General features: G+C 35.6%; 1 non-coding gene across 1 annotated transcript; it reads left to right on the top strand.

Annotated features, from left to right (window-relative positions):
* The first annotated feature begins 587 nt into the window (after positions 1-587).
* On the top strand, positions 588-783 carry LOC142177921 (U2 spliceosomal RNA). The gene has a single exon (XR_012706449.1). It is a non-coding gene; the product is annotated as a U2 spliceosomal RNA (small nuclear RNA).
* Positions 784-6,683: the final 5,900 nt, after the last annotated feature.

The raw sequence follows: 6,683 nt of genomic DNA, 5'->3' as shown, positions 1-6,683 counted from the left end.
AAGCTACTATCACTGGTCATATAGTCTGAGTAGAGATATGCATACTATTGAATGACTTATAAAAGCACGGTTAATCAGAAATTCACTGCAAAAACAATAAAAATGAAAAACGAAATTATTAGGCAGGTAAGGCTGTTTGTGCTCAGACAGATACTTGTTTTAAATGTTGCAGCCGTAAGAACTATAACCTATGCATTTAATGTTCTTCTGTTTGAGGTTTTGCCCCAAAAAAGTCTTTTGAAATGCTATTAGCCAGTGTAGTTTGAGTTTATTTGTAATTTGTAAGAGTTTCAACGTTGGAGCAAATTGGGTAAACTAAACATAACATTCTTCCAATGGCACAGGGATTATATATTAATTAAACATAAAGACTTACATGACCAGTTAAAAGAACTCAATAAGCTGTTTTCTAAGGAAGCATATTCTACGAGCAAAGCAAAGATTTGGCCGTAACTATAAGAAAAGGCTTTCAGTTTTTTATGAAAGGAACTTTATCTGGTCTTGCTATTTTATTCCCACATCGAGGGTGAGAAAAGAAGAAGCAGAAGCATCAGGTATAAATTAAGCGACTCGAGAAGAAGAAAAGCATACCTTTCTCGGCCTTTTGGCTAAGATCAAGTGTAGTATCTGTTCTTATCAGTTTAATATCTGATATGTGAGTCATCGACCCACACGATATTAACTCAATTTTTTAAAAGGGAGAGTCTACCACGGTAGCTTGCTATCGGGGCTTTCACGTGTCGCCTTGGCGTTGCACTATTGCCTTGGCCTGGCACACCCTTCCAATTCTAGTGCAATATTGTCTTTAAAATTAGGGACCACTGGCTGTAATCTCAACAACATTTAATGATAGTAAGAAAAGGTGATGAATTCTTTTAAGCCAACACTAGTGAATGTAGCTTCAACCGAAACAAGTATCCTTTTTGCATTTATTTTTACGAAAAAAAGTATTGGAAACGTTTTACATTCCAAATGAATACTACACATTGAATTCATACGTAATGGAGTGAGAGAAGAGGAAGAGGAACAATAATTAAGAAAAATATATAAAGGGGGAATGAATTTTTCACCATTTAATATTAGCATTACATATGTATCACTACTCCTATTAAATATTTTCAGTTTCAGTTCTCTAACTTTATATTCAAAACATAGATTACAAGAAGGAAGAACGAATAGTAAGAAATTCCTTGGCTAAATATCGTTTTTAAATGTTGCTTGTGTCTAAAAGAATAATGAGTACAATTGTACGTTACTAATTAAATAAAGAGATACAGTTAATGAATTTTATTTGATATATTTCCAGATTATGAGTTCGAGAGGTGCATAGAGTCTTCATTTTTGTCATCCCTGTAAATGCTTACCCCTAAAGATTCACTACCGCATATCTTGAGATATAGAATTTGTCAACGGAGCGCGTTGGCCATATGAAAATCTAAGAAATAAATCTCTTACTATTTTGCAGTGCCGGGCATAAAGCACTACATATTTCGACACGAATAAAAAATTTAGATCAATGACAATGGTCGGGTTTTTTTAACAATATTTTATTTTTTGAATTTAATTGACCGACTAAAGTTGGTCGATAATTTCCGATCAACTTTGGTCGGTATTCCTTTCCGACCCCTAAAATACCGTCCACACGTAAATTATCGCGTTTTGGTCGGTTATTGGCCATTACCGACCAACTTTGGTCGGTTCTTTTGGTCGCTTTTTACCAGATTTCTAGTAGTGAAATTTCAAGTTGTTCATCATGTATATAAGCATCTTATTAGAAGAATCACCCATATTATTATTTGCCACTTTATCAATCCAAGGATTGTGTTGGCTGTTTGATCGAGAAATATAATCTCAGGTTAAACTGTTAAATTTAATAATGAAGGGTTAAACCTAGTTAAGGATAATAACTTTAGATATTAAGCACAAGGATCCACGATGTGAGAGACACAGTTTGCATATGATTAATGACAATAAATATGCAATTTCCTTACCACTAGAACATCAAATGAGACATATTTAGCAATAAATATTAATAAATGGCATTTATGTAAATAAGGAGAATGATTCACCCGATAATAAGTGGACAAAGAGAATATTCTCCTGACAATGGTGAATGACAGATAGATCTAAGATTTGTATGAACAATCCTTGGATATGATGGAAACGTGGGGAATAATATGAACGAGAATCTTTATAAAAAGGTAGTGCCTTGTTCAAAGAGAGTCGTCTTCTCAAAAAGTGTTCTGATCAAATGAGAATTACCCCTCACTCCCCTTATCTCCTTTTCTATTTATATGGGACATGTCACAGTCAACCCTAAAAGGACAAGTACAAAGAATATTCAATGAAATATTCTCTTAAATATCTTGTTACAAAAACTAGCCGTTAGTACTGTTCTCGATACTTGACCTCGACCATTATCGACTGCCTGGCCACGAGCTCCACTATTTACTAGTCAACCTCGGCCATATCATTTTTCGTAACACCACTTCATGCTAGATTCCCATGGGGCAAACTATGACCTATATAGTTAGTCCCTCTGCTTATTGAGGTCGACCCTGGACGACCTCGATGAGCGGACTCTGTTAGTTATGGTTGAGAAGTTTGGGCGAGCAGGTCGAGTAGTAGTGTTTTAGATGAGGTGGCATTGTGGCCTTCCGTGAGCCGCAACCTAGGGTCATGTCGATTCAGAGTGATGTCATATCATCATGCGTCATCATTACATATTTTCTCGATACCTCGCGTCGTTTTCCGTGTCTCTACCATTTCGATTCCTGAGCTGTGTAATGACAGTTTGCTTTCTCGATATTGATGCCTGAATTCTTATAAATAGGGATACATAATCCTTTGCCTTATTCTTCGCAATTTAAATATTGGGTCTCCATTCCTTCTTCTTCATTTTTCGTTCAGAATCCTTGCCCTCTTGATCTTACTGTCGTAGTTTGCTTTCACTTATTTTGGCGGCTTCTGCTACCCTTGACTCTTCTGTGTTTACACCTCCTTTATGCGTAAACAAAGATGGTTAACGTGTCTTCCAGTTCTGGGGGGTACCTGACCATGTTCGCTCGACACTCACACTCGGAACTCGGCACTCGCACGCAGTAGGTACCTGCGCTCATTGGGTGTGTGTAGAGACTACAGAGGGGCTTCTTCAGCCTAAGCGCTATAATCTGCACAGAAAACTCACGTGCTGCACGGACAACTCTCGTGCTATAGTATCAATATTTGTATCCGCACGGACAACTCACGTACTATAATAAGCCAATCCGGCCTACTGCGGCGTGCAACCCGATCCCATAATAAATAAGTATATAAAGCCAATATGGCCTACTGCGGTGTGCTGCCCGATCCTATAATTATCCTCACAATCAGGCCCACGGCCTCACTCAGTCATCAGTCTCTCTAGTCTCTCTCTCATGGGCTCACAATATCATGAAAATAGCCCGAAAATGATGATATGATGTATCAATAAATAACACCAGAGACTGAGATATGATATATAATAAAATGAATATGATTGAGTATAAATTTTCAATTTAAACCAAATAATTCACACCAATATGACCTTTATGGGTCCCAATAATACTAGCACATAGTCTCAACATGATTTTTAATATGATTCTCATCTCAATTTCTTTAACACATAAAACTGCATGGAAAATGCCAAGATTATTTGACTACAAAATTCCACAGAATAATTATGTCACAATTTCTATGTGCACGCCCACAAGGACCAAATTTAGAACTGCTACTTACCTCAAACCGTGATATTCTTTATTCCGCTAGGTCTTTGCCTCGTGAATTGGCCTCCAAAGGCCTCGAATCTAGCTACAAATATTTCGATTCAGTCAATAACATTTATTTGAATTAATTCAATATGAAAATACAATCTTTCCATAAAAATTTAAAATTTAACTCAAAAATCGCCTGTGGGGCCCACGTCTCGGAACCCGACAAAAGTTATAAAATCTGAAAGCCCATTCAATCACGAGTCTAACCATACCAATTTTACTTAATTCTGGCATCAACTCGAACCTCAAATCTTCAAATTAAACCAAGAGGGTTTTCTAATATTTCTAACTTAATTCACCCATTAAATGTTAAAAGCAGTCATGGATTCGGGTAATTTGATCATTAATAATTTAAAAACACTTACCCCATTATTTTCCTTGAAATTCTCCCAAACATCGCCTCTTCCCAAGCTCCAATCCATCAAAAATGGAAAATGGGATGATGTCCCATTTTCAGAACTTAAACTTTCTGTCCAGACTTCTCTTCTTCGTGAACGCGACAGGTCCCTCGCGTTCGCGAAGACAAAATAGTACTGCCCAACATTGCTCTTCACGAACGCGAGACACTGCTCACGAACGCGATACTTTATCGAGCTCGTCTTTTCGAACGCGAAGGCAAAAACCCAAGCCCACTATTTTTTCCCTTCGCGAACGCGATACCCAATTGCGAACGCGATGAACAACCCATCTCCTCTTCACGAACACGAGACCCCCTCACGAACGTGAAGGGAAAATCTTGCCTGCCTCAAATTCCCCTTCGCGAGCACAAGGGCGCACTCGCAAATGCGACGAAGGAAACCAGAAAAACATACCAGCAGTCTTCAGCCAACATGCCAAGTCCAAATATGATCTGTTAACCTCCCGAAACTCACCCGAGGCCCCCAGGACCTCAACCAAATATACCGTCAAGTCCCATAACATCATACGAACTTATTCGAACCCTCAAATTACCTCAAACAATGCTAAAACCACGAATCATACACCAATTCAAGCCTAATAAACTTTGAATTTTCAAGTTTCCACAAACGACACCGGAACCTATCAAATCAAATCCGGGAGGAGAGTATTTTGAGTATTTAGGGATTAGGATTCTTGAGGCGAAGGGGCGATTTTGAGCTGAAATCAAGTCCAATCAACTAAGGTAAGTGTTAATGATATTTTAGGTAGATTCCTACTCAATATACATGAGTTCTAACATCATTCTTGCATCCAAATGCTAGATTTCATCATCAAATCATCAAGAACACTAAAATCACCAAAGTTGTGATTTTTCAAGATTGAGCTAGTAGAGGTAATTTCAATGCTTCAAACTCGTTTATTATGAGTAGTTAGAAGTATTTGAAGTATTTGTTACAAGTTTTAATGGTTAAAAGATTGGATTATAAAACTCTAGTTCATGCCATGAATAATACTTTTGAGGAAATAAAAGAGAAGATGAATGGTAATCTTGGCGATAAAATTTATGAATACAATGAACCTATGGACTTATTTTTTAGCAAAAGATGGAAGTGATCAACTAATTAATCACCCGAATTGTATATTTTGCAAGTGTTGATTATGGAAGGCGATGAATAGTAACTTGGTGGCAATGGACAATTGATACAATATCATTAATGACTTCGAATGTGTATTAAAACATAAGAATGAAGTTGAATAGTCTAGCATATAAAACTATTTGGCGAATTTGGTTGTTGGAGGCTTGTAGCCATCTAATGAGCCATATATGGATATTGATCAATATCTTAGGTCATATTTTGATGTAATTAGTATATCTAATTGTAGATAACGACTTGTTGGTGATGTTGAGCATTTTAATCAACATTGGAATGATGGAGGATGATTGAAAGCTTGTGAATGTTAATAAAGCGAAAGCGGGGTAAGTTGATTAAAACTTACTCTACTTGAGGGACTTTCTCTAAAAGCATGTTTTGAGTTAATACTTAAGTTATTTGCAAATGTGCTTTCATGCTTGTGGGGACAAACAAGTACGGATGTCTCCATGTACTAGAATATTATGTTGCATATGTAGTGTCATGCCGTTTTATAAAATTTTATTTTAAATCTTGTTGGCAAAATGACATTCAAGGTAAATATTATAAGTTTTTATCAAAACTTACGTATTGACAAGAGTATAGATATTTGAGTACTAACGATAAGTTTTCATGGAAAGTATTTCTCTTGGAAACTGATGAACAGAATAGCACATGTGGTATCATTTAAAGATTGATGTTAGATTGTTAAAGACTTTAGCATGTAAAAGGTTGTTTATTTAATTTTTGTTCAAACAATTTAGATTTTCTATAAACGATTTGTATGTCTAAAGTTTATTATAAGCTAGTGTCTAAATATTGTAGTATATAATTTATATATAAGGTAAATCTTAATTGATCGTAAAATTTTACATGCTAGGGCCGTTTACTTAATTCATATTAGGAAAATTATATCAGTTCAAATAAGAAAATATCTATTAACTAAAAATTTAGTATATTTAAATCCTAAATATTAGGAAAATAATTTGAATTACGATTTTATCCAATCTAAAATTTATTTTAAAGGGTAAAAAAGACGAACGGCATTTCGCTAAGGGCCTTCGTACTTTTAATATAGTATAGATAATATGGGTGGTTAACTGTTTTTTTTTTAAAACTATTTTGTCACCCCTAGATAAGGTTATAATTAAAAATATAAATTAACAAAAATAGAGGTAGTGCAGTGCGCTGTTTATAAAGCAGATATCCAAGAGATTTGGAGTAATCAAACAAAGTTATCATTTGAATCGAGGAAACTGCAAGCATGTATAGCATGTTGGAATTTTGAACAGATCAAGTGTGGATTATTTTAGACCTTAAATTTCTTTTGTTTGATCTTTAGGTGAAATTAGGTTTTACCCTC

Source organism: Nicotiana tabacum, chromosome 23 (genome assembly GCF_000715075.1).
Source record: "Nicotiana tabacum cultivar K326 chromosome 23, ASM71507v2, whole genome shotgun sequence".
Classification (NCBI taxonomy): Eukaryota; Viridiplantae; Streptophyta; class Magnoliopsida; order Solanales; family Solanaceae; genus Nicotiana; species Nicotiana tabacum.
Note: the sequence above shows the minus strand (reverse complement) of the source record. Positions and strands in the feature narration are given on the sequence as shown.